General features: G+C 40.3%; 1 protein-coding gene across 4 annotated transcripts in view; it reads left to right on the top strand.

The window, feature by feature from the left end:
* The window catches only part of TNFSF4 (TNF superfamily member 4), a 310192-nt gene that overhangs the window by 62504 nt on the left and 219774 nt on the right, over positions 1-27914 (top strand). For 2 of the 4 annotated variants that reach the window (XM_047752309.1, XM_047752311.1), the window contains 2 exons: positions 6743-6970; positions 10593-10775. The gene's annotated coding sequence lies outside the window, so the exon portion shown is untranslated. Of the gene's footprint in view, positions 1-6734; positions 6971-10592; positions 10776-27914 lie in introns of all 4 variants that reach the window. The other 2 variants (XM_047752310.1, XM_047752312.1) reach the window with 2 other exon arrangements.

The following is a 27914-nucleotide window of genomic DNA, read 5'->3' as shown; positions in this document are numbered from 1 at the left end:
TGTAGGTCGCAGACGTTGGCTTGGATCCTGCGTTGCTGTGGCTGTGGTGTAGGCTGGCAGCTGTAGCTATGATTCGACCCCTGGCCTGGGAACTTCCATATGACTCGAGTGTGGCCCTACAAAGCAAGGAAAAAAGTGGAATCAATAGTTAAATATCAGATAGAAGGGACATCAAATTATTGCATGGCTGGGGACCTACCTCTCTGGCCCGTTTTTACAGATGTGGCTACTGATGAGGTTCAGGAGGTTTAAATAACTTGCCCAAGGTCACACAGGCCGAAAATAGCAGAATGTGAATTTTATCCTAGGACTCTTAACTTTCATGTTCTTTTCACTCTACCATAAGGTCTCACTATGTTTGCAACTTAATTTCTCCCTCTTTTCTTTGTATCTCTAATGTTGCAGTAAAACCAAACTCCTCACTCTTCTTTGCTGGACCTTGAACTTTCTCAGCTTTCTATCTTTTTTTTTTTTTTTTTTTCGGTCCTTTGTCCTTTTTAGGGCTGCCCCTGTGGCATATGGAGGTTACCAGGCTAGGGGTCTAATCAGAGCTGTAGCTGCCGGCCTATGCCAGAGTGACAGCAACTCGGGATCCGAGCCATATCTGCGGCCTACACCACAGCTTCTGGCAACTCCAGATCCTTAACCCACTGAGCAAGGCCAGGGATGGAACCCGCAACCTCGTGGTTCCTAGTCGGATTCGTTTCTGCTGTGCCACGACGGGAACTCCAGTGATTAACTTTCTATCTTTTTGTGTGTGGTTTCCTCTGCCTCCTGGAATGGCCTAGAACCCATCTTCGTCTTTGCAAATCCTATCCTTGCAAGGCTAGCAGCAACACCATTGTTTCTAGGAAGCCATCAGAAAGATCCCCACCTGGAAGTTGCAGGTTTTTCTAATGAATCATAACAGTCCATACCATGCTTATGGTTGTTTCTACTTTATACATTTTATTACAGATATTTATGTATAGGTCTTTCTCTCCTAGTGAACACATTGTCTGTGAGGGCAGGTCTGTGTCTAATTCATCGTGGTGCCTCCCACAGAGCCTTGCCTATAAAAGACACCCCCAAATATGTATGGCGTAAAGGAGTGGTGCAAAGATGCTTCTGTCAGAATTGTCTATTTCTAATTATCAAAGATTTGGCAAAACACAGTGTTAGAGCCAGAGACCTGGAAGGTGGATGTAATTTTGTTTTACTTTGATTCTGTGCCTTTGTACAAATTACTTCTTCTCCATTGTGTGGGATACTCCCCTTCCTATCCCACATGCTTTTGCCAATTCATAGCTTCCACTTTCTTCAAGACCTGCCTCATTGATGATGGATGTACAATTATAAATATAATAAAATTTATTGAAAGAAAAAAAAGATTGGTCTCAAAGCCTAGCTGTGCCTGCAAGACTTCTCTCCTGAGTCCAGGACACCATGGTTGCTCTGTTCCTAGTGGTTACAAGGCACCCACACAGATCAACCATTGCTAAAAATCATCAAGTCATTATCATCATAAAACGTCAAACTATTACCGAGTATGTGGCATATGAAAGGCTACACTGTGTGCTATGATGGAGAGAAAGCTTACAAGGAGGTGGGATACTAGCAGGGTTTTTTTAAAAATGATTTTTATTTTTTCCGTCATAGTTGGTTTACAGTGTTCTGTCAATTTTCTACTGTACAGCAAAGCGATCCAGTCACACACACACACCCACCCACACACACATTCTTTTTCTCACATTATCCTCCATCAAGCTCCATCACAATTAACCAGACACAGTTCCCAGTGCTATCTATATAGCAGGATCTCATGGCTTATCCATTCCAAATGCAATAGTTTGCATCTATTAACCCCAAACTCCCAGTCCTCCCATTCCCTCTCCCTCCCCCTTGGCAACCACAAGTCTGTTCTCCATGAGTTTCTTTTCTGTGGAAATGTTCATTTGTGCTGTATACTATATTCCAGATATAAGTGATATCATATGGTATTTGTCTTTCTCTTTCTGACTTCATTTAGCATGAGAATCTCTAGTTCCATCCATGTTGTTGCAAATGGCATTATTTTGTTCTTTTTTATGGCTGAATAGTATTTCATTGTGTTTATGTACCACATCTTCTTAATCTGTTTATCGATTGATGGACTTTAGGTTGTTTCCATGTCTTGGCTATTGTGGATAGTGACAAGCAGGATCTAGAAGCCTGTGTTTTAATTCAAGAGGTGGAAAGAAAGGGAAATAAAATTATGCAGACTACTGAAGTTCAAATCCTGCTCTTTCTGTTGCTGGTTGTGATCTTGAGAAAAATCATTAAATCTCTTTTGGAATCTGTTTCCTCATTTGTAAGATGGGAATAATAAAATTTGTTATGATGGTTATGAGGATTAATGTGGAAGACTTAAGTACTGGTTAGATCTCTTTTGGTGGCCAGGGATACTTATATAGTTAATTAAGATATAATATATAACAACATTTTCAGTGGTCAGTATATGAAGCAGACAAAACTCCTTTCTCCAAATCACCAAATCTCTCATCTGGTGGTGTCTGCCCTCTTGCTCAGGTTGGCTGAAGTTGGGAAAAGCCTTTTATCTGGTCTTCCTTCTGCAGGGGACCATGGTTGGTTGTATATGGTTCTAGTAACTATGTAGTGGTTAGTATTGGCTGATTTCCCAAGGGAGAGGGGAACTGCATTGTTCTCAGCCCCCTGCACATACTCTGCTGCTTTAAGTCTGTGTTTTACTTAGTGGTGTTCTTCAGTGTGAAATGAACCATTTTCCCAGCCTTAGCCTGGCCAGCTTTACTGCCCCAATAGAAGGCAGCTGAGGACTGTAGCCCATTTTCCTGACCCCTGTTTGACCCACTTGACTGGCCTTGGTTCCCTTTGTCTGTGCTTCCATGCTTGCACGGGATATCACTCTCTTATTGCACAGTTATCATACTATAAAGACCTGCCTCTCTTTCCAAACTCTTCAGCCTTTCAGAATTAGCACATGACACTCATTTACTAAATGTTGAATGAGTGAATAGACTTTTCTCCATTCTTATCTTTTTGCTTCTAGAACCACTATTACTCCTGCCTCTTTTTGCATCGTTTATGATGTATTAGTTGTAAAACCACTTCCTGATCTGACCATCAGTATTGTCCCCAGGTGTTAAAAATGATAATATTCAGAGTTCCTGTTGTAGCTCAGTGGGTTAAGAACTCTGCTTAATGTCTGTGAGGATGCAGGTTTGATCCCTGGCCTTGCTCAGTGGGTTAAGTATCTGGCATTGCTGCAACGGTGGTGTAGGTTGCAGATGTGACTCAGATCTGGCGTTGCCATGGCTGTGGCATAGGCCTACAGCTGTAGCTCTGGTTCAACCCCTAGCTCGGGAGCTTCCATATGTCATACGTGTGACCACAAAAAAGGAAAAAAAAAAAGATAACCCTAGCTCACATCTACTGATCACTTCCTGCTTGTCTGGCACTGTTTCAAGAACTTGACAGGCATAAATTCCTTTAAATGTCCCTTTGTTGCCAAAGTTTTCTGCTAGAGGTTAACCTTGACTTTGTGAAGGTATTCCATCCTGTTAGAGTCTCACCATAGCACAACAAATCCTTCAGTAAAACACAAGATGGTTAGACTTATTAAGTACTGAAAGATATGACTAGGAAGCTCCCATGGTGGCGCAGTGGAAACAAATCTGACTAGTATCTGTGAGGATGTGGGTTCAATCCCTGGCCTCTGTCTGTGGGTCAGGGATCTGGTGTTGCCATGAACTGCAGTGTAAGTCACAGATGCAGCTTAGATCCCACGTTGCTGTGGCATAGGCTGGCTGCTGTAGCTCTGATTTAACCTCTAGCCTGAGACCTTCCATATGCTGAGGCTGTGGCCCTAAAAAGCAAAGAGAGAAAGAAAGATATGACTAGAAAAAACAACAACAGAAGGAAGTACCGAACATGTGGTATCCTTATAATGCAGTGACACTACAGTTTTTTGGTTCTCTTTAGATTTAAATTACTGTATTATGTTTCAGGTAATTTAAACCAGAAGCACAAGTCAGGATGGGCTGTTATATTTACATTTCAGTTTCCTGAGGCAGTCTAGAGTTACAGAAACATAAATATCGGCATGAAAAAAATGAGGGAGATTTTCATTGTTTTTCTAAAAGAGGTAAATTTACAAGGAAGATAGATTTGGGAAAATTAGTCATGGGGATTCATCTTTCAGTGAATCCTTCTTGGCTGGGAAGGAAAGTTTTCTTCTAGTTAGATGGGAGTGGTAACAAGGATTATTTTACCAGAAGGTGGAGGCAGTTGGCTGATGAGGAGAGCTTCCTGGGCAGACAAAGAGGGGACAATATAATATGGAGGGAATAGGGTTCAGTGAGTCTCAGATTCAGAGCTCAGTGACACTGCTAACCAGGTGTTAGCTTTGGTCAAATTACTTATCTTCCTGGAGGCTTAGTTTTCTTATCCATGAAAATAGAGTTTGGGTTGCCAGTTTTACCAAATAAAAATACAGATGGCCTAGTTAAATTTGAATTTCAGATAAACAATAATTTTTTAGTATACTGCTTTCAGAGTCAGGTCCTTGAGAATTATTTTCCCCTCAGCAGAGCCACAGCCCAGCAAGGAGCTCCAGCACCCCAAAAGGCCTTTTAATGGCAGTACGTCTTACAGGGAGCCCTTGATGAAAGTTACTGACTCTAATTTAGGGAAGGTAAATTATAAGCAAAGTCTGGGAATCAGATTGAGAATTATGTGGGTGTGTTCCTTGGGAGAGGAAGAAAATTATAAAATTATATCATTTTTTTAAATTACTTGAGAGATTTTCTTTAAAACTTTGTTCCTTAGGGTATTATTAAAGAAGAAGATATTCACTGATACTTGTTAAAGATGGTAAAGCATCTTTACCACTTTATTCAGGACAATTATGTTAGGTGTACAGATCACTGCAGTGGGATTTTGTGGTAGAGGAAAGAGATTGGGCTCAACCCCAAATACAACATGGGCAAGTGGGAATTTATAGCCAAAGAGCAGATAGGGGTCATGTATGGAAAATTACTAAGAGGCAACACCAGGGGTCAGGAGGAATCTGGCTAAGTGACCAAAAGGAGTCTTGCTAAAAGTAAGCCAGGATGATCAGACATTACCTCAGAATTCTGAAGGATGAGGAACCTGATCAGATATGAGGGCGGTGTTTCTGGTTATGCTGACCTAGCAAGGTTTTTTTTTTTTTTTTTTTTTTTTTTGCTAAAGCTAGGTTTTACAGGGACATGTGCAGATGGGCTTAGGAGAAGTTTCAGGAGTCTGACTGAATTTTTGAGTGTCAATATCATTTAATATATTTAGTGTATACTGGTCTGATGTTTGAAGTTTCAGATATTTTTCATTTGTTTCATTTTTAAATGGAAGGAAAGTGTATTTAGCTTTTCTTCAGGAACTTTAGCATTTTGAGGAGATTGTGTGGTCATATTCAACCTGATAGTTAGGCACTTCTGACAAGAAAAAAAGACCTTTACTGCCACCTGATGGCCATATCATCTTACTGCAACATGCCTTAGAGCTGCCACAGAGGAAAGTGCATCTTTGAAATTTGCAGAATCCAGAGGACCCTAAGGCTGTGTCCTGATGGTAAAAGCCATAAACAAACTGTGCCTTTTCCTGCAATTCCCCTTCACCCAAGACTTGAGGTTGACAATTAGCAGCTGACTAGGGAAAGTAAAGATGGGAAAATGGTGAAGTCCATGCTCTCCTCCTCTGTACAGTGAGTTTCCAAAACTGAAGAAAAAAGCCAGAGAGGGCAGCTTTGCATGGAGTAGGGTACTGATTATTACTTTGGACTGGTTGTATAAAGGCCAAGACAAAGGAAAGCTCCTCTTTGTTTTATGCCTAAGAGTGGCTAGAAAATCCATGGTATTGCTCAGCTTTTATCACAATGGCAGGGAAAACACAAATCCAGACAGTGAACTGAAAAGACAAGGAAGAAGAAAAAAATATGTTTTTCACTATATCTATTGCATGCAGCTCATTTCAATAAACAGGTTTCCAAAGCAGGGGAAAGGAAGCTCAGGGATGCTGAATTGTGTTTGGATCCAGCTTTTCACCTTAAATATGAACAAATTTAGGTCAAAATCAGGGAGGCTTGAGTCCAGGAAAATGTTATCAGTGGAGTCAGAAATGTATCTATTTTTAAACATATTTTAAAAGAATCCATTCAGTCCATGATAGCAGAGACATGAGTGGTGTCCTACTCCTGGCCTCATCCTGACCATGGCAAGAAGAGCTGCTTTCCTCTTGTTCTCCTCTTTTTCTCCCCATGGTGTTTTGCAGGTGCTGCAGGGAGGCATGGAAGTTGGTTCAATCAGGCCTCTTACCCAGCATTCATCTCCTCTTTTCTGTGAACTCTGTCTTCCTGCCTCTGGGGCTGCAAATAAGGCTAACCTTTGAATGCTCCTGGCAGTCGGCCCAGGCTGCTTTCACACTCACTGAATCGGTGAACCTTTCTCACCTCCCAGTGAGGCCTTAATATCTCTCTTTACCAAAGAGGGTCTTGAGAGCAGTGGCTGACGTGCCAGAGGCCATTGCACACCTGGAAGTGGCAGGGCCTGGCAAACCTGGGTCTTTGGTTGATGGTCAGGCCCCTCTCCCTTGTATTTGCTGCCCTAGCATCTCTGCCTTCAATTTCTTTTGTTTCCCGATTTGGACTATGATGATTTTCTTGATTCTTTTTTTGTTTCTTTTCTTTTCTTTTCTTTTTTTAGTGTGAAAGTTTTCAAGACGCCCACGAGTGGAAAATGCACTCCCCCCAGCCAAATCAAACTTCGCCAGATTCCTAACAGCTGTGTGCATTGAAATGACTAATGAAAGAGCCCTCTGCTGCCAGTGGAACTTTCACACAGGGCATTGTCGCTGCTACTCACCAGGACCCAACCCTGCGTATTTACATACTGGATGTCACCTCAAAAGCCCCCGACCAGGGATTTCCGGGATGTAATAAGTAAGAACACTGTTCTGGGCCTTGGAAGGGGCACTGTCTGAGAACCCATTCTTTGGCGGGGGGTTAGCATTTCAGGTCCCACCCCTCCCTTGCTGAGGGCCCTTCTTCTGGGGAGATGTCCAGATTTAGTCATAGATCCATCAGTGGCAGGGTACTGCCTGCCAGCTATAAATTGAGATGCTGGGGATACCTGGCTGAGGAAGTCAGGGCACCTCCCTGCCTGGAGCTTGATGTCTGCTTAAGGCAATGCACAGGAATGCTTGGATAATTTCAGCTGGTAGCATAGGTATGGAGGGGGTGTTCTGGGAGCTCAGAAGAGGGGCACCTAGTTTAAGGCTGTTTAGGGATGGCTTTCTGGAGCTCAAATGACTGAGCAGATTCTTCAACATTTTTCAAAGAATTTTTTTTTAATCCAGTTACAAAGGTAATATATCTCATTGCAAATAACTTAAACCTTATAGAAATAGGTTCCTTTAGAAACTAGTTCAGGGCATGAAGTGGAAGAAAAAAACTTGCTTAGTAGGATTTCTACTCATTTGAAGCTTGGGGCTTTCCTCCTGAAAAGGAGTTTGTGTGTGTCTGTGTGTGTGAGTGTGAGCACATGTGCAGGTGTGAGGGGGTGGAGTAGTGCCTGAAGGAGGGAGGCGAAGACGCTAGGGGAGACTTGTCCCTGGTCCTCACGCTCTTTGCGATGATGCCAGCCTGGGTAAGAAATCAGCCAGGCACTAGAGACCCAGCCATTATGGGACTCTGGTTCCTCCAACCTCACCTTCCAGGTTTTACTCTTGGTTATCGCTGTCTTAAAACTTCAGAGTCTCATCTCTGCCTTCTCCTCCAAGTGATTTATCATGGTGTTTTCCTGGACAAAATGGGTCTCCCTCTATGAAAGAACTATAGGGCTAGGTTTAAGATGTTAACAGCATTTGAAGTTCCCATTGTGGCTCAGTGGAAATGAATCTGACTAGTGTTCCCCAAACAATAGAAGGAGGTACAAAGTACCAGATGACCAAAAAGAATAAAAAGTTCCCTAAAGATACAGGGGAATCTTACAGACTCCCAAAATGGAAAGTATAGCTTCACTCATAGGACCAAGAGGAATTGGAATTGGAAAGTCAGTGGCTAGGTTCCTCAGAGTGTACCAATCTGTCTCTCTCTCTCTTCTCTTGAAGACAGCATTTCCCCAGTCCCCTTGCTCACCTCCATCCTGACTATTGGAAATTAGTTGCCTGTCTCGAGAATATCTATATTCCTCTCTTCTAGAAATGCCACCAGATTTCCTTCTCTATCCATTCTTGGTCTGGGTGGGCTCCATCCCCAGCCCTAGGAATGAGCCATATGACCCAGGCCCAAGCCAGTTATTGTACTTCTGGCCACAGTGATTGATCCAGGGGTGAGCATGTGGTCTAAGACAGCCTAGCAGTTCTATAAAAATTGAATTATAACTTACATCTTGTAAAGTGTATAGATCTTAAGTGTACAGCTCAATGGATTTTATATATTTATACATCTATGGAACCATGACCAAGATAAAGCTGTTCAAATATTTCTAGCAGCCCAGAAGGCTCCCTGTCAACACACCATCCAAAGGTAACCTACTCTGACTTCTGTTACCATAAATAGAAATCTTACCTTTTTTGAATTCCATTTACATGGCATCATACAGTATATAATCTTTGGTATTTGTCTTTGATCGAGATTACATCTGTGAGATTCATTTTTTATAGTATTTGTTCATTTCTTTCTATATCTTTATGGTATTCTATTAGATGAATCATACCACAATTTTTTTTTAATTTTTTTTTGTTCTTTTTTTTTGTGCTATTTCTTGGGCCGCTCCCCGGCATATGGAGGTTCCCTGGCTAGGGGTCTAATCTGAGCTGTAGCCACCGGCCTACGCCAGAGCCACAGCAACGCGGGATCCGAGCCGCATCTGCAACCTACACCACAGCTCACGGCAACGCCGGATCTTTAACCCACTGAGCAAGAGCAGGGACCGAACCTGCAACCTCATGGTTCCTAGTCGGATTCGTTAACCACTGTGCCATAATGGGAACTCCATACCACAATTTTTTATCCATTCTACCATATGGACTTTTGGGTTGTTTCTGGTTTGTGTCTAGTTGCTACGTACTTTATTGTGTGTATCTTGGTGAATATAAACACTCATTTCTTTGGGTATGTATCCGAGTAGAATTTCCAGGTCAGAGAGAAAAAATGCATATCTTTAGTAGGTATGACCAAATAGTTTTCCCAAGTGATTGTACCAATTCATACATCTACCAGTAGTATATGAGACTTACAGTTGCTCTATATGCTTGCCTATACTCACTGTCAGCCTTATAAATTATAGCCATTTTGAATGGGTATCATTGTATCATATTGTAGTTTTAATTTGTATTTTCATGATGACTAACGGTGCTGAACACTTTGTGCTGAACACTTTGATATACTCATTGGCTTCGGATATCCTGTTTTGTCAAATGGCTGTTTAAGCTTTTGCCCATTTCTAAAAAAGCATTGAGTAGTTGTTGGTCTTTTTTTATTACTGATTTCTTGTAGTTCTTTATATATTCTTGATATGAGTCCAGATACAAATATTTACTTTATGCATATACTGCAAATGCACTCTCCTAACCCATGGCTAAGCATTTTTACTCCCTTGATGATGTCTTTTTATCATCAGTTAACAAACACAAGTTCAATTTGTTAATCTTTTCTATGGTAATGTTTATTAACGTGCTCTGTTGGCTCACTCTGAGGTCATGGACCAGTTAGCAACTTTTGAGGGAGGTTGAGGTAAATAGTTCCTTCTTTTTTGATGAATTTGAGGTCATGAGGAGGTGAGGCTGAGTCAGACATGAAAGCGGAAAGCAAAAAGACTTGCAGGGCTGGTCTTGAGGTGGAGCACTGTCAGAACTAGGCCAAAACTGTCCACTGGTTGTGGCTGAGATCAAGAAACAGGCTGAGAGGATGTGGCAGGGAAGTTGATCTCTGAACAGGCTCATTTAGTTTATTCTTTGATAAAGTATTTACTGAATGTTTATTCTGCAGTGTGACACTCTCGTGGAGCTTATATTCTAGAGGAATAGAAATTACTTAAAAACTCTCATAGTACAGATTAGAGAACCCAGGTGAGGACACGATAAGTAATTTGTCATCATAGCTAGGGCAGAACCACTGCTAAAGCAGGGCCACAGCTGAAATCCAGGTCTCCTGGGTTAAACTCTCCCCTAGCCCCTCCTCCTAACACTAGTCTGGCAAAGAAAGCTGAGAAGTGATGATCATGAATGACATCCCCTTTGACTCAGGCTTAAGGTAGACTAAGCCTATCTCAAGTGGCTGGAGGTTTTCCTCTCTTCCTTTCACCCTGGGCAAATAGAAAGTGAGATCCTCTCTGGTCTGCAGTGGCGGAGACTTCAGAAAGCCCACACAGGTCAAGGGACTAAAGCAGACCAGTGTCAGCAGGGGGAAATCAGGGGGACTTCCCCAAAGTTCTTCCTGTCAAGAAAGAAGCATTAGAGACCTTCATGAAGGGGGAAGAAAAAAAAAAATCTCAAGGACTATTCCAGACTGGGTTAAATGTCTCACTAATGCAGCTGTTACCCTTTGGGTTTTATTCCAGGACACTGGGCTTCATCCCTCAGCTCCAGGAATCTGGGATTTGAAGCAGGGTTCCACTTCAAGCAAGTCTTAGGCCGATGCTCAGTTCTGAAGAGCACCAGGGTCTTCCCATTGGCAGTAGATGGGAGCGGATGGACATTTGGATGCCTTGGTATTGATGGATGAACTGGAGGCCAGAGACATGGTGAGCTGGTGATGCTATGAGGCTGAACCCTTTTCCACAAAGGGGAAGCAAATGGATGAATAAATGAGGGCTGGTCTCCAACGCCTGGCTGACCAGGTGAAGCCGCTGGCCAGCAGTTCTGGCACAACCATGTTAGAAAGTTGAATCACCCCCTCTCACAGTCTGAAGCTGCATTTTAGCAAGGTCCCCAGGTTAAAGTCTGAGGAGTGCTAAGAGGAGGCAGAACTGTTGTGTGGAGTAAAGAGCCTGGTCTATGCAGCAAGGGTCCATGTGCTTGGGAGTTTGAATTTCTAGGTGGAAATTACTCCTCCTTGGTGAGGAGGAAAGGGCTATTAAACTTAGAATGGTATTTGCATGGGAAGTTCATCCCTGCTACATCCATCATACAGGAGTAGAAGGGCTCCGAATTTTTACCCCCATCCTTTGGAATTCTGCTGTCATTATTGTTTAGACACCAGCACCATGAGGGCTCACTTAGACATGCTCATAACTGTTAAAGCATATTGGCTAAGCCCCTTTATAATAAAAATCTTTGAATGTTGCCTCACATTACTGGAGGACAGCAGTAACAGTGGGGCTGCAAAATTGGATCTTTTTTTCCCCTTTCTATTTTGGCAACCCCACTGCATATGGAGTTCATAGGCCGGGAATCAGATCTGAGTCACAGTTGCAACCTATGCTGCAGCTGCAGCAATGCCAGATCCTTAACCCACTGTGCTGGGCCAGGAATCAAACCTTCATCCTGGCACTCTGGAGTCCCTGTCAATCCCGTTGTGCAATAGCAGGAACTTTGTAAAATTGGATCTTGATATCTATCTACCATTTTTTGCATGAGAAGATGACATGCAGAATCAGTGAATGTATTTTTTGACTATTCTGGGCTCAAGTGACCTTCTCCCTTGAATGCCTGTTTACAAATTTGGAGTTTTTTGGGTTAGTTTTATGGTTCACTATTAATTTGTGAGTGTTATATATGCAGTTCTGACAATGTTGTCATCATCTCATGTTTATAGTGGATTGTGGATTTTTAAATATTAGGGACTATGTCTTTTTTTCATTTCAATTCAAATTTTATTGAAGTATAACACGCATATAGAAAAGAGCACAAATCTTAAGTGTATAGCATGAGGGGGTACATAAAGGACGTCTAGCCAGAGCCCAGATCAGGAAACAATACCAGAACTGCAGAAACTCCTCACCACTCTCTTCTAGTCACTATTTCCCCATTATCCTCCCATTAGGGTAACCAAATCCTCACTTCTGATACTGTAGATTAATTTTGCACATGGGAGCCATATTTTTATATCAGAAAAAAAATACTTGGTGTTCCTGTCATGGCTCAGTGGTAATGAACCCTGCTAGTATCCATGAGGATTCCAATTTGATCCTTGGCCTCGCTCAGTAGGTTAGGGATCTGGAGCTGCAGAGAGCTGTGGTGTAGGTCGCAGATGCTGCTCAGATACTGTGTTACTGTGGCTGTGGTGTAGGCTGGCAGCTGTAGCTCCAATTTGACCCCTAGCCTGGGAACTTCCATATGCTCTGGGTGTGGCCCTGAAAAAAAAATTGAGTTAAAAATACTGTAAATCAGTAAAGGCAAATGTCTTTCAGGGAATACACAGTTGTTCAGTTACAAATTCTGTCGTCCTTGGCTTTACCTATAAATGTTGAAAGATTTTTAATTTAATTTTTCTTATTTTGAAATAATTTCAAACTTAAGAATAGTGTAGTAACCTTTTTTCCCCTGATCCACTGTAGAGGAAGTAGCTGGCATAAATACCCTGTCACCTCCTCCCCTCCAATATTTTAGTGTGTTCCTACAGGGATATCCTACAACATAACAGTCACACAACCATCAAAATCGGGAAAATAACATTGCTGCATTATTGCCACATAATCTGCAGACACATTCAAGTTTCAAGAACCAGTCCAGGATTACGTGTTGCATTTAGTTGTCATGTCTCTTTAGTCTTCTTCAAAGTAGAGGAGTCTTTCCTTGACTTTCAGGGCTCTCACAGTTTATTAAATTACAGAGCAGGCATTTTTGTGGCATGTACCTCAGTTTGATTCTGATGTTTCCTCATAATTGGATTTAGGTCACGCTTTTTTTTCTTTTTAGGGCCGCACCCACAGCACATGGCGTTCCCAGGCTAGGGTTTGAATCAGAGCTACAGCTGCTTCCCTACACACAGCTCACAGCAACGAGGCCAGGGATCCATCCCAAAACCTCATGGATACTAGTCTGATTCATTTCCGCTGCACCACAATGGGAATTCCTAGGTCATGCTTTCAAAATTTTATTTTTGGCAGGAACATCACAGAAATGATGGTCTTGTCATTGCCTCCAATAGGTGGTGTACAATTTCAGTTAATTAATGGTGATGTTCCTTTGATCACTTGAGTATCTGCCAGACTTCCTTCTTGTAAAGGTATTCTTTTTCCCTTTATAGCTAGTGAGAGGTACTTTCAGACTGTGTAAATACCGATTCTGCACCAAACATTCACTCATCAGTTTTACCATCCATTGGTTATTCTTGTCTGAATCAGTATTATGATGATGATTGCCAGGTAGTGGTTTTCTAATTTAACTTATTCATTCTACATTTATTAGTTGGCATACTGCTGTAAGGAAAAGCTCTTCTTATTAATCAGTTAATGAGTTTATTTATATCAAATATGGCCTCATGGACTCCTAGCTTTATTTATTGGGTTCTCATCTGTTATCATTATTTATCAAATCTGTTAGCACGTTGTTCGCAGGTTGGCAGTGCTTCCCTTGATCCATGTTGCTCAGGCTCTGACATCCTACACTGGGCTGTGCTGACATCCTCCTCATCCTACTTGGGCCCTGATGCCTCAAACCAGCCTATTTCTTCTGCTGCTCTCCTCACCCTCGTTGGCTTTGGGTAAAGCCACTGCCACCACCTTTGCTCCTTTGCGTAAACATCTGCCTTACTCCACTCTGGCTTCGACAGCCTACCCTGAGTGGTGGGGTCATCCTCCTCATGTGATCTGCTCAACTGTCAACTATCCTGCCTTGCTCTCATTACCGTATCCCTGACCCTTGATCCCCCCTCACTCTGCTTAGATGCTAATGCCTTTCACTGCTGTCACTGCCCCTCTGCACAGATGCCTTCCTCACCCCATCACCATAGGCCCCCCACTTGGAAGCTCTCCATAATTAGCATTCAGGGCCCCCACACCCTGGAATTCTGCCTATCAACCCCACCTATCTTGCTTAGCCCTTTCGAATACTTTTCAGACTGAATTATCCAGGAGAGAAGGCAGGAAGGCAGAGACTGTCTCAGGGTAGACTTTGCCATAAGTCACAGGAGACACAGTACCCAGGGCCCACCATTGTTTGTATACCCCAATGTTGCACTTTTAATTTCTTTTTTAAATTCAGAAGAAATAATGAATATAATAATAATGATAAATATAATAATCTAGCTTGAGGATATTTGTTCTTACATTAATACAAAATAAAACTTTTAATTTTTTTTTTTAACGGAGAAAGGGACCCGTGAAAAAAGTGCCTAGAGCCCATGAAAGTTGTAATGCAGCCCCACTGTGTCATACTTAGCTTTGTATGCCCAGTTCCTTGGAGAGTTTCTGGAACATAGTATGAACTCAGTAAATGGTTGTGAAATTAGTGAATAAGTGGTCAACGATCAGCATCACCTGAAAATTTGTTAGAAATGCAAATTCTCAGCCCTCACCTCAGGCTCACTGACACTGAAACTCTGGGTCTGGGGCCCAGCAGTCTGTGTTGGAACAAGCTGTCTGGGTGACTTTGAGGCACACTAAAGTTTGAAACTCACTGGCCACTCTTCTGTCTCTATGTATTTATAGCCGGGACTCACCTTGCCCTGCCAAATGCCTAAGCTATGTGTTGGGTGAGCAAGGAGCTTCTTTTGTAGACCTTGGGAATGACCTTGAAGCAGGAAAAGCCCTCTAGGGATTGAGATTATACCACTTTTCCAATTGTCTCAACATTTTCTCTCTGACTCATGAAGATTGATACACATTGTAATGAAAGCTGAGGGCATTGCATACTTAGGTCAGATGTTGAAATAAAAGGAGCTTTAAAAATCTTATATTGCCTCTGGCTGGGCTTTGGTTGTAGCTGAACATATATACCAGCTGGACTTTTACAAGATGGTGTGGAGTCACAGAAGCTCTGCTCTGGTTTGGATGTTCTATTTGAAAAGTCCTCTTGCAAAGTGCAGAAGGCCAATTAATAATAGATAAACTTCCTCTCCAGAGTCTCATGGCAAATCAGTCTGTAGGAATTACGGGTATTAATAATTCCAACCTTGTGGGATTGCAAACATGGTGTGTCTTTGGCTGAGGTATGAGAAGAATAACCTAGGAACGCATCTTTGACCTACGAAAAAATATACTGACAAATATACCCCCTCCTCCTATATAAAATTTCTGAGCACAAAAAATGAGGCTTAGAAGTTGAGACAAATGATTGTAAATCAACTATAAAAGAAAAAATAAAAATCTTAAAAGAATTTGAGACAAATGATTAAAAATATCATTGTAAAGAAGCCAGGGATTTTTGGACAATATTAACAAAGGAAGTGCAAGTGATTGAGCAAGCTCCAGCCACACAAGCTTTACACTAGCTACATTACAAGACAAAAAAGAGTGGGATTCCGTGCTCTGCTAAGGGGTTTGAACATGATCCTAGTGGTACATGGTTCAGGTTTATTATTTTGGATACTCATAGGCTGGAGGTGGCAAAAGACCTGGAAGGGGGAAGTTGGAGGCAGGGACAGGTGGGAAGAAGGAAAGATGATCAGGAAGACACTTAAAGGCGCCTGAACTAGGGACATGATGAATAATGCAGGATGTTGAGTGAGGGTGAGAGAATGTCAGGAATGGCTCCCACGCTTCTGCCAATGAGTTATATAGAGAGGACATCTGGATAGAGTTCTGGGAATAGGCACAGGAGGCAGGCTGAGCTTTCAGTGGAATTTTAGGTGTGGGGCGCATGTCCTGCATTTAGGGCTTGCCTCTGGTACCTCATCTGGATAGCCTCTGGGATTCAGTACATCAGGATGCACATTCTGAGGTTGGTACCCTCATGCCCATTTCTGGCTCTCCAGACCCCCCTTTCCACCCAACCTCTAGCCTTAATTCCTCTAGTGTTCCTGTCTGTCTCATGACCTTCCTCACTCTACCTACCAAACTGTCATTCCTTCCCAGCTCTGAGTTAGGAAATAAAACTTCAAATTTATGGCCATGTGATTCCATTTCAACTGTTGTATTTGGGGTGAAATCCCTTTCTTTCAGTAGTTTTAATGGTGATTCATAGCATTTTTGTGAAACATTTATTTATAGCCAAGAATTGTGGATGGTATGGTTATAATTTTAGATATTACGCTAAATATAAGGCTTTTTCTTCTATTTTTGCCCAAACTATTTCATATCCAAGTTATCTGATTTAGGCATTATGAATGGGCTTTCTTTCTTTCTTTTTTTTTTAGGCCCCCACCTGAGGCATGTGGAAGTTCCCAGGCTAGGGGTCAAATCAGAGCTGCAGCTGCCAGCCTGTGCCACAGCCACAGCAATGCTGGATCTGAGTGCGTCTGAGACCTATGCCACAGCTCATCATGGCAACACTGGATCCTTAACCCACAGAGCCGGGCCAGGGATTGAACCCGCATTCTCATGGATTCTAGTTGGATTACTTGGGAATTCCACAATGGGAATTCCTGAACGGGGTTTGTTATATTGCTTGTCCAATATGAGGAAAATCTGATTTTTTGCCCTTTTTTTTTTTTTTTTTGGTCTAAGAATAACTTTCTTGAGAAAGATGTTTTTCTGTCTAAATATTTTAGCAGCATCTCTCAGTAAATATGTGTTTGATGAGTGACAATGACTGAATGAATAGGCTCTTGGGACTTTAATAATAACACAAATAATAATTACCAGTTGGTGAATGTCAAGTAGTATACTATAATTTAAAATTATTATTTCTTATCCTGATGGAGACAATGGCTTGGAGGGTGGAGATGAGGTTTACAAATTGTGTTTTTTAATTCCCTTTCCAAGTTTCTTTCTTTCAATTTCTTCGAAGTAAATCTTTGGTTGCACAACCATGCTGTGTTTATTAACATTTTCTCAAGTTTAGAAATGTTTTCTTTCTTTTTTTACTGAAGTAGAATTTTCTTTCTTCCTTCCTTCCTCCTTCCCTCCCTTCCTTTCTTCCTCTTCTGCCTTCTTTCTTTTTGCTTTTTAGTGCTGTACCTGCAGCATATGGAAGATCCCAGGCTAGGGGTAGAATTGGAGCTATAGCTGCTGGCCACAGCCACAGCAATGCAGGATCCGAGCCATGTCTGCAACCTACACCACAGATCACAGCAGTGCTCTATCCTTAACCCACTGAGTGGGGCCAGGAATTGAACCTGCATCCTCACGAATACTAGTTGGATTTGTTTCTGCTGTGCCACAATGGGAACTCCTTTTACTGAAGTAGAATTGATTTACTATATTATACTAGTTTCAGATATAAAATATGGTGACTCAATATTTTTATAGTTATACTTCACTTAAAGTTATTATAAAATATTGGCTATAATCCCTGTGCTGTAATCATGTTCTTGTATCTTACTTATTTTATACCTAGTAGTTTGTACCTCTTAAATCCCTAATCTTATCTTGCCCTTCCCAACTTCCCTCTCCCCACTGGTAGCCGCTAGTTTGTTCTCTGTATCCATGAGTCTGTTTCTGGTTTGTTATATTCATTCATTTTATTTTTTAGGTTTTTACATATAAGTGATAACATACAGTATTTGTATTCCTTTGTCTGACTTATTTCACCAAACATAATACCCTCCAGGTCCATCTGTGTTGATGCAGATGACAAAATTTCACTCTCTGTTGTGGCTGAGTAATACTTAATTATTTGTATGTATGATATATTTATATATAGAACATGTTCTTTATCCATTCAACTGTTGACAAACATTTAGATTGTGTCCAAGTCTTGTCTATTGTAAATACTACTACTGTGGACATTGAGGTTCATGTATCTTTTTTTTTATAATTTAAATTTTTTTTTTTTTTTTTTTTGCCATTTCTTGGGCCACTCCCTCGGCCTATGGAGGTTCCCAGGCTAGGGGTCGAATTTAATTTTTTTTTTTTTTTGCCATTTCTTGGGCCACTCCCTCGGCCTATGGAGGTTCCCAGGCTATCGGATCCCAATGTGGGATCCGAGCCGCATCTGCAAACTACACCACAGCTCAGGGCAACGCCGGATCAAGGCCAGGGATCGAACCCACAACCTCATGGTTCCTAGTTGGATTCGTTAACCACTGAGCCAAGACGGGAACTCCTCATGTATCTTTTTGAATTAGTGTTTTTATTTTCTTAAGATATGTCCCCAGGAGTGGAATTGCTGGATCATATGGTAGTTCTATTTTTAGTTTTTTGAGGAACTACCATACTACTTTCCACAGTAGCTGCAACAATTTAAATTACCAACAGTGTACAAGGGTTCCTTTATCTACACATTCTTGCCAACATTTGTTATTTGTGGTCTTTTTGATGATAGCCATTCTAACAGATGTGAGGTGATATCTCATCGTGGTTTGGATTTGCATTTCTCTCATGATTAGCCATGTTGAGCAGCTTTTCATTTGCTTCTTGGTCGTCTGTATGTCTTCTTTGGAAAAATGTCTATTCACATCTTCTGATCATTTTATTTTTTTTTTTCCCATGGCCACCCCTGTGGCATATGGAAGTTCCTGGGTAGGGGTTCAATTGGAGCTGCTGCTATTGACCTACACCACAGCCACAGCAACGCCAGATCCAAGCTGCATCTGCAGCCTATGCCATGGCTTGTAGCAATGCTAGATCCCCAAACCACTGAGCGAGGTCAAGGAGTGAACCACATCCTCATGGACATGGGTAGGGTTCTTAACCTGATGAGCCACAATGGGAACTCCCTGATCATCTTTTAATTGGGTTGTTAGCTTTTTTTTTTTTTTTTTTTGACGTTGAGTTGTATGCACTGTGTATATTTTGGATATCAACCTTTTAAATGTGAAATCATTTGCAAATATTTTCTTTCATTCAGTAGGTTGTCTTTTTGTATTATCAATAGTTTTCATTGCTATGCAAAAGCTTTTAAGTTTAACTAGCTCCCATTTGTTTATTTTTGCTTTTGTTTCCTTTACCTGAGGAGATAGATCCAAGAAAATGTTGATGTGTAAAAGGAGTTCTACCTTGTTTTGTTCTAGGAGTTTTATGGTTTACTAATTTTACATTTAGGTCTTTAACTCGTTTTGACTTTGTTTTTTACTATTGTGTGAGAAAATGTTCTTATTTTATTGTTTTAGCATGAGCTGTTGGTATTCCCAACAAAACTTATTGAAGAGACTATCTTTCCCCCATTGCATATTTTTGCCTCCTTTGTCATGGATTATGGTCAAGTGTATGAGTTTATTTCTGGATGCATTATTCTGTTCCATTAATCTATGTGTCTGTTTTTGTGCCAGTATCACACTCTTTTCATTACTGTATCTTTGTAGTATAGTCTGAAGCCAGAGAGCATGATATCTCTAGCTTTGCTCTTTTTTCTCAAGATTTTTTTGGCTGTTTGGGCATCTTATGTGGTTTTATATAAATTTTAGGATTATTTATTCCAGTTCTGTGAAATGTCATGAGTGTTTTGATAGGAATTGCATTAAGTCTGTATATTGCTTTGGGTAGGATGGACATTTTAACAGTTTTATTTCTTCTAATCCATGAACATGGAATATTTTTCCAATTCTTTGTATCATCCTGAGTTTCTGTCATCAGTATTTTATAGTTTTCAGAGTATGGGTCTTTCAACTCTTTGATTAATTTTACTCCTACATATTTTATTCTTTTCTTTTTTTTTGTCTTTTTGCCATTTTCTTGGGCCGCTCTCATGGCATATGGAGGTTCCCAGGCTAGGGGTTGAATCAGAGCTGTAGCCACCAGCCTACGCCAGAGCCACAGCAACGCTGGATCTGACCCGAGTCTGCAACCTACACCACAACTCACGACAACGCCGGATCATTAACCCACTGAGCAAGGGCAAGGACTTGAACCCTCAACCTCATGGTTCCTAGTCGGGTTCGTTAACCACTGCGCAATGACGGGAACTCCATTTTATTCTTTTTGATGAAGTTTTAAATGGAATTGTTTTCTTGCTTTCACTTTCTGATAGTTCATTATTATTCTATAGAATAAGCAATAGATTTCTGTATATTATCCTGCAACTTTTTTGAAAGTATTTATTCTAATAGTTTTTTTATTTCCTATAAATAGCATCATTTCATCTGTAAATAGTGACAGTTTTACCTTTTTTTTTTTTTTTTCCTTTCCTTTTAGGACTGCACTTGGGGCATATGGAGTTTCCCAGGCTAGGGGTCGAATCGGAGCTGTAGCTGCTGGTCTACACCACAGCTACAGCAACGCAGGATCTGAGCCATGTCTGCGACCTCACCACAGCTCACAGCAATGAATGCCAGATCCTTAATCCACTGAGTGAAGTCAGGGATCTGAACCCACATCCTCAAGGATCCTAGTTGGATTCATTAACCACTAAGCCATGAAGGGAACTCCTTACTTTTTCCCTTCCAATTTGGATGCCTTTTCTTTTCTTTTTTTTTCTTTTTTTTAATTATTTTTAGTGAATATTTAAAAAGAATTTTAAATTATACTTGATTTACGTTCCTCTGTCAATTTCTGCTGCACAGCAAAGTGATCCAGTCATACATCTGTATACATGCTCTTTCTCATATTATCTTTCATGATGCTCCATCACAAGTGATTGGGTATAGTTCCCTGTGCTATACAGTAGGACCTCATTGTCTATGCATTCTAAATGTAACATTTGCATCTTTTAACCCCCAACTCCCAGTCCATCCCACTCCCTCCCCCTCCCCCTCGGCAACCACAAGTCTGCTGTCCATATCTGTGAGTCTGTTTCTGTTCTGTAGATAGGTTCATCTGTGCCATATTTTGGATTCCACATATGTGATATTATATGGTATCTTTCTCTTTCTGACTTACTTCACTTAGTATGAGAATTTCTAATTCCATCCATGTTGCTGCAAATGGCATTATTTTGTTCCTTTTTATACATGGATAGTATTCTATTGTGTATGTGTACCACATCTTCTTAATCCATTTATCCTTGGACATTTAGGTTGTTTCCGTGTCTTGGCTATTGTGAATAGTGCTGCAGTGAACATAGGGATACATGTATCTTTTTGAATGTAAGTATGGTCTGGATATATGCCCAGGAATGGAATTGCTGGATCATATGGTAATTCTGTATTTAGTTTTCTGAGGAACCTCCATACTGTTTTCCATGGTGGTTGTACCAATTTACATTCCCACCAACACTATGGGAGGGTCCCTTTTCTCCATACTCTGTCTAGCATTTGTTATTTGTCATTTTATTAATGATCACTGTTCTGACCAGTGTGAAGTCGTACCTCATTGTAGTTTTGATTTGCATTTCTCTGATAATTAGTGATGTTGAGTATTTTTTCATGTGCCCATTGGCCATTCATGTCTTCCTTGGAGCAATGTCTATTTAGGTCTTCTGCCCACTTTACAATTGGGTCATTTGTTTTTTGCCATTGAGTTGTATGAGTTGTTTGTATATTTTGGACATTAAGCCCTTGTTGGTTGCATCATTTGCGACTATTTTCTCCCTTTCTGTAGGTTGTCTTTTAGGTTTTTTATGGTTTCCTTTGCTGTGCAAAAGCTTTTATGTTTCATTAGGTACCATTGGTTTATTTTTGTTTTTATGTTTATTTCCTTGGGAGACTGACCTGAGAAAACATTTGTGCAGTTGATATCAGAGAATGTTTTGCCTATGTTCTCTTCCAGGAGTTTTATGGTGTCTTGTCTTATGTTAAGTCTTTAAACCATTTTGAGTTTATTTTTGTGCATGGTGTGAGGGTGTGTTCCACTTTCTTTGATCTAACATGCAGCTGTCCAGTTTTCCCAGCACCACTTACCGAAAAGACTGTCTTTTTTCCCAGTTTATATTCTTGCCTCCTTTGTCGATGATTAATTGAATGTAGGTATCTGGGTTTCTTTCTGGGTTCTCTGTTCTGTTTTGTTACTCTGTATGTCTGACTTGTACCAGTACTACACTGTCTTGATTATTGTAGGTTTGTAGTTTTGTCTGAAGTCTGGGAAAGTTATGCTTCCTTCTTGGTTTTTGTTCCTCCGAATTGCTTTGGCAATTCTGGGTCTTTTATGGTTCCATATAAACTTTGGATTGTTTGTTGTAGTTCTTTGAAAAATGTCTTGGGTAATTTGATAGGGATTGCATTGAATCTGTAGATTGCTTTGGGTAGTATGGCCATTTTAATGATACTAGTTCTTCAAATCCAGGAGCATGGGATATCTTTCCATTCCTTTGACTCCTCTTTAATTTCCTTGATTAATGTTTTATAGTTTTCAGCCTGTAACTCCTTTACCTCCTTGGTCAGGTTTATTCCTAGGTTTTTAAATTTTTTGGGTGCAATTTAAAAAGGTTTTGTATTTTTCGTATTCCTTTTCTAATAGTTCATGGTTAGTATACAGAAATGCAACTGATTTCTGAATGTTAATCTTGTATCCTGCTACTTTGCTGAATTTGGTATCAATTTGAGTAGTTTTTGTTTATAATCCTTAGGGTTTTCTATATAAAGCATCATGTCATCTGCATATTGTGACAATTTTACCTCTTTTCTTCCACTTTAGATACCTTTTATTTCTTTTGTTTATCTGATTGCTGTGGCTAGGACATCCAGTACAATGTTGAATAAAATTGGTGAGAATGGGCATCCTTGTCTTGTAGCAGATTTCAGTGGGAAGGCTCTCAGGTTTTCTCTGTTGAGTATTATATTTGCCGTGGGTTTGTCATAAATGGCTTTCATTATGTTAAGGTATGTTCCCTCTATCCTTCTTTGGTAAGAGTTTTTATCATAAGTGGATGTTGGATCTTGTCAAATGCTTTTTCTGCATCTATTGAGATGATCTGTGGTTTTGGACTTATCTTTTGTTAATGCGGTCTATGATGTTGATTGATTTGTGTATATTGAACTATTCTTGTGAACTTAGGATGAAACCCCCTTGGTCGTGCTGTATGATCTCTTTTTTGTGTGGTTGGATTCAGTTGGCTAAAATTTTGTTGAGAATTTTTGCATCTATGTTCATCAAAGATATTGGACTGTAATTTTCTTTTTTGGTAGTGTCTTTGGTTTTGGTATTAGGCTGATGATGGCTCCAGAATGTCTTTGGGAGAGTTCTTCCTTCTTCAGTCTTTTGGAAAAGTTTAAGAAGGATGGGTATAAGTTCTTCTTTGTATTTTTGGTAGAATTCACCTGTGAAGCCATCTGGTATTAGGCTTTCAGTTTCTTTTCTAGTGATCCATCTGTTCAGTTGATCTATTTCTTTTTCATTCAGTTTTAGGGGGCTGTAAGTCTCTAGGAAATTGTCCATTTCATCTAGGTTGTCAAATTTGTTGGTATAGAACTGTTCATAATATTCTCTTATGGTATTTTGTATTCTGCATTATCCGTTGTGATTTCTCCTTTTTCATTTCTTATTTTGTTTGAATCTCTCTCTCTTGTGAGTCTGGCCAGAGGTTCGTCAGTTTTATTTACCCTTTCAAAGAACTAGGTTTTTATTTTATTGTTTTTTTTTTTCTATTTTTTAATCTCTATTTTATTGATTTCCTCTCTGATATTTATAATTTCCTTCCTTCTGCTGACTCTAAGTTTTGTTTGTCCTTCTTTTTCTACTTCATTTAGGTGTTTGGTTAAGTTGTTGATTTGAGATTTTTCTTCCTTTTTGAGGAAGGCCTGTATTGCTATGAAGTCCCTCTAAACACTGCTTTTGCAGAATTGCAAAGATTTTGTTTTTGTTTTTTTTTCTTTTTTTAATTTTCTTTTTTTATTATTCAAATGAATTTATCACATCTGTAGTTGTATAATGATCGTAACAATCTGATTTCACAGGATTTCCATCCCACAGCCCAAGCACATCTCCCCACCCCCCAAACTGGCTCCTCCGGAGACCATAAGTTTTTCACTGTAACAGAATCCCAAAGATTTTGAATGGTTGTGTCTTCACATTCATTTGTCTCGAGGTGTTTTTCAATGTCCTTTTTGATTTACTCATTGACCCATTGGTTTTTTAGTAGCATGTTGTTTAGTTTCCATGTAGTCAGTTTTTTTCTAATTTCTTTTCCTGTGCTTGATTTCTAGTTTCATGCCATTGTGGTCAGAGAAGATACTTGAAATAATTCTATACTCTTAAATTTGTTGAGGTTAGTTTTGTGCCCCAGTATGTGGTCAATTCTTGAGAATGTTCCATGTGCCTGTGAAAAGAAAATATATTCTGATTTTTTTTTGATATAATGTCCTGAAAATATTAATTAAGTCAGCTTTTCTCTTGTGTCATTTAGGATCCCTGTTGCCTTATTGATTGTCTAGAGGATCTGTTCATTGATGTGAGTGGGGTGTTAAAATCTCCTACTATTGTTGTAGTTCCATCAGTTTCTCCTTTTATGTCTTTTAGTATTTTTTGCATATTTTTGGGTGCTCCTCTAGTCGGGGCATGTATATTGACAATGTAATATCCTCTTCTTAAATGGATCTTTTATCATTAAATAGTGTCCTTCTTTGTTTTTATGGCCTTTGTTTTAACATCTGTTTTGTTTGATATGAGTATTGTGACTCCTGCTTTTCCGTCTTTTCCATTCACGTGAAATTTCTTTTTCAATTCCGTCACTCAATTTATATGTGTACTTTGCCCTAAAGTGAGTCTCTTGTAGGCAGCATATTGTGGTGTCTTGTTTTCTTATCCAGTCTGCCACTCTTAAGCATTTTGACCAGAGCATCCAGTCCATTGACATATAAGGCATTTATTGCTAAATATGCATTTGTTGACTTTTTAAACCTTGTTTTCTATTTGATTCTGTTTCTCCTTGCTTCCTTTCTTTTTTTGGTTGGATGATTTCCATTGATTTTATGCTCATGTCCTTTTCTTTTTAGTCTTTGTGAATATATTGTGTGTTTTTTTTGGTGTGTGTGTGATTGCTCTCTTTTTTACATATGTTAACCCCTTCTTGCTTTAGCTTAATAGTCATATAGACTCAAATACATTAAAAACCAGATTTTTCTTACTCTCCTTCTCCACCTTTTATGATTCTGATGTCTTTTTTTTACATCTTCATGTTTATCCTTTTGCTGTTCCTTGTGTTTTTCATTGCTTTCACAAATAGTTTTTTTTTTTTTTTCCTTTTAGGTCTATATACTGGCTTAAGTGATTAGTTTCCAATTTTGATTTCTTCCATCCTATGTCTTCTTTCATCTTTCCTATTTAGAGGAGATCTTTCAGTATTTCTTTTAGAATGAGTTTAGTATTGTGATATTCTTTTAGTTTTTGTTTGTTGGAGAAATTCTTTATTTCTGCTCTTTTCAATGATAATCTTGCTGGGTAGAATATTCTAGGCTACAGATTTTGCCCTTTTAGAACTTTGAGTACATCTTGCTATTCCCTTCTGGCCTGTAATGTTTCTGTAGAGAAGTCAGTTAGCTGGTAGCTTTATGGGGTTTCCCTTAACTCTTCGTCTTTCTCTTGCTGCCTTTAGAATCCTCTCACTATCTTTAACGTTTGCCATTTTTATTATAGTAAGTATTGGTGTGGCTCTGTTTGGACTCAGCTTATTTGGGGCTCTCCGTGCTTCCTGTATCTTGATATTTGTTTCCTTCGGATTTGGAAAGTTTTCAGCCATAATTTCTTCAACCCCATTTTCTTTTTCTTCATCTTCTTCAATCCCTGTTATGCATAAATTGCATATTTTCCCAAACATCTCTTATATTGCTTCTGTGGTTTTTCATTTGGCTTTCTGTCTGCTGTCCTGTTTGGGTGATTTCCATTGTTCTATCTTCCAAATCACTTATTCATTCCTCTGCATTATTCATTCTGCCCTTCAATGACTTTAACTCAGCTTTTGTCTCTGCAAATGAATTTTCTAATTTTCTTGGCACCTCCTTACATTTTCTAGTTCCTTTCTAAAGTAATCTGCATTACTGTTCATATCCACTCTTAATTCTTTCAGTATTTTCGCTCTCTCCTTTTTGAACTCAGTGTCTGTTAGACTGCAGAGGTCTGTTTCATTGTTTGTTCCTTCAGGGGAATTTTCCTATTCTTTTAACTGGGAATGGTTCCTGAGCTTCATTTTGGTTATATTTTTTCTTATTCTATGAATTTAGAGAAAAGAATTACTGTAGTCTTGGAGGGCTATTTATATGTGAGAGTGCCCCTTAGTAGCTTGTGAGTGCTTAAATTTTTTCATTTTATTTTATTTTTTTGCATGGAAGCTGCTTTTGGTTTGTGTGCTTGCTGTCTCTTTCCTCAGTGTGTCAGAACTGTTATCCCCTTGATAGAGGGTATGCCTGTGTAAGGCCTCGGCTTGCTTCCAGGAAGATGAGGCAATGGGCAAGGCCAGTAGCTCGTGCCTTGTTGCTAGACCCTTGACAGTGCAAGGACCCACAGGTAGGTGGTACAGGCTGCTCCTGGTTGCAGGGCCCTGGGAAATGGCAGTGACCCTCAGGGAGGTGTAGGCAGCACCCAGAGCCTTTGGCAGTGACAATAGCAGGACATGTTTGTTCTCAGGGAAGTGAGGGTAATGGGCGGCTCTCGGTTGTAGTGCCCTCCTCTACAGCAAACCCAGTGGTGACTAGGGCTGTAGGTGGTGCCTATTCACGGACCCCTAGTGGTGGCATGTCATGCTCACCTCTGGAGTCTGGGATGCCTGTGGCAGTTTGCCTCTGCTGCCCATAGCCTGTGAAAGAGACACCCTGCCACTTGAATGCCTGCACATGTGCAGAGAAAGATATTCTTATGGTGGTCCCTCTACCTCCTCCTCTTGCCCTCTCCAACAACAGTGCCTTACTTCCCCTGCAGGCCCAAGCCTCCTCCCACACTCCTGGCCCTCCACTCCCAGACCAGGTGCAGCACTGTCTAGCCCCTCAGACTCTCTCCACACGACCAACCCTAGTCCTCTTGCTGGATCTGACCTCTAAAGCTTGAGTGTCACTGCCCAGCCTCCACCTGAGTGTCTCAGGCTGTGGTGTCTGTGGGCGGTGGTACTTATGGTCTGTGAGGCTCTCTTTCTGTTTTGCCCTCCTCAGTCTGGCTGCTGCAGTTTTCTCTGAGCTTGAGGTTCAACCTCAGGGACTGTGGCCTTTGAGGGTGTGGGTTCCTTTCCTGTTTCACAGCTCCCTCTCAGGAAAGCTGGTCCTGTCCTGATTCCACCCCCCCCATCTTCTTTCTTTCTCTTTTTCCCCTTTTGTTCTACCCATTTATGTGGAGGGTTCCTTGCCATTTTTGGAGGTTTAAGGTCTTCTGCTAGTGTTCAGCAGATGTTCTGTGCCAATTGTTCTACATGTAGATCTTTTTTTTTTTTTTTTTTGATGTGTTCATGGGAGAAAGTGAGCATCACATCTTACTCTCCTCTGCCATCTTGATAGCACTTTTAATTTTTTATTTTATTTTTATTAGTGTATAGTTGATTTACAGTGTTGTGTCAGTTTCTGCTGTACAGCATAGTGACCAAGTTACACACACACACGTATACATTCTTTTTCTCACACTGTCTTCTTTCGTGTTCTATCCCAAGAGATTGGATATAATTCCTTGTGCTATACAGTAGGCCCTCGTTGCTTATCCATTCTGAATGTAATAGACATCTAGATAAAAACTCTGACCAAATTGGGTATAGAGAGAACACGTCTCAGCATAATAAAGGCCCTTTATGACAAACCCATAGTTAACATAATCCATGGTGAAAAGCAGACAGGTTTTGCTCTAAAATCAGGAACAAAAACAAGAATGCCAATTCTTGATACTTCTATTTAATGTAGTATTTTAAGTCTTAGCCACAGAAGAGAAGAAAAAAGAAAAAAAGAAAAATGAGAAGTTATAGCTGACATCACAGAGATACAAAAGGTCATAAGAGACTATTGCAAACAGCTATATGCCAATAAAATGTACCACCCAGACAAATTCTTAGAAAGGTACAATCTTCCAAGACTGAACCAGGAAGAAATAGAAAATATGAATAGACTAATCATAAGTACT

This window comes from Phacochoerus africanus, chromosome 11 (genome assembly GCF_016906955.1).
Source record: "Phacochoerus africanus isolate WHEZ1 chromosome 11, ROS_Pafr_v1, whole genome shotgun sequence".
NCBI lineage: Eukaryota > Metazoa > Chordata > Mammalia > Artiodactyla > Suidae > Phacochoerus > Phacochoerus africanus.
This window is presented reverse-complemented; position numbering and strand designations above follow the sequence as displayed.